Raw genomic sequence first — 724 nt, 5'->3', positions numbered from 1 at the left:
TATGTCTCAGTTGCCCAGCCCCTAGGTATTGAAAAAGTAGGAGAGATTATCAAACACTCCTCTGAGGTTCTTATCTCTTTGACATCACCCCTCATAAATGGTACTAATTTGTCATTTTGCCTTTTACTTCAGACCTTGACCTCGGCATACCAACTACTTAATGTTATCAGACCTGGACGCTTTAAAGAGTTCTGGTTATGTGTACCTCCTGGAACTAACTCACAATTGTCACTTACAGCGTCTCCGGTGATACTGCCAAGTAACGTTACCTTACCCTTTGTCAGCTGCCCTGGCTCCAGTGTCGCCATGACTCCATACCTTACCTCTGTCCCTCTCTTTGGTGTGGCAACCTGTTTTAAGGCCTCTGGGACTCAGTCAGTGGGAATGCTGAGCTCCCTAGACTACAATAGAACCATAACCCTTGATATATCATCTTTGCCACAATGCCCTATAATCCAAAACACATCAATTCTTTGTGGCACTCGGACATACCATCGTCTACCTGCTAGCTGGTCAAGAGTTTGCACATTAGTACTTCTTTTCCCTGAACTGGGAGTGATCTAGGGAAACGAACCCCTGCCAATCCCAGTTGTAGATATGATAGCTGCCCAACATAAGAGGACAGTCCAAGTTGTGCCACTCTTGGTTGCTACAGATATAGCCATAGGTGTTGGTACTGGAGTTGCAGGGATAACAACTTCTATGATCCAATATAATACATTCA

This window comes from Mastomys coucha, unplaced genomic scaffold (assembly GCF_008632895.1).
Source record: "Mastomys coucha isolate ucsf_1 unplaced genomic scaffold, UCSF_Mcou_1 pScaffold23, whole genome shotgun sequence".
In the NCBI taxonomy this organism is placed as follows: Eukaryota; Metazoa; Chordata; class Mammalia; order Rodentia; family Muridae; genus Mastomys; species Mastomys coucha.
Note: the sequence above shows the minus strand (reverse complement) of the source record.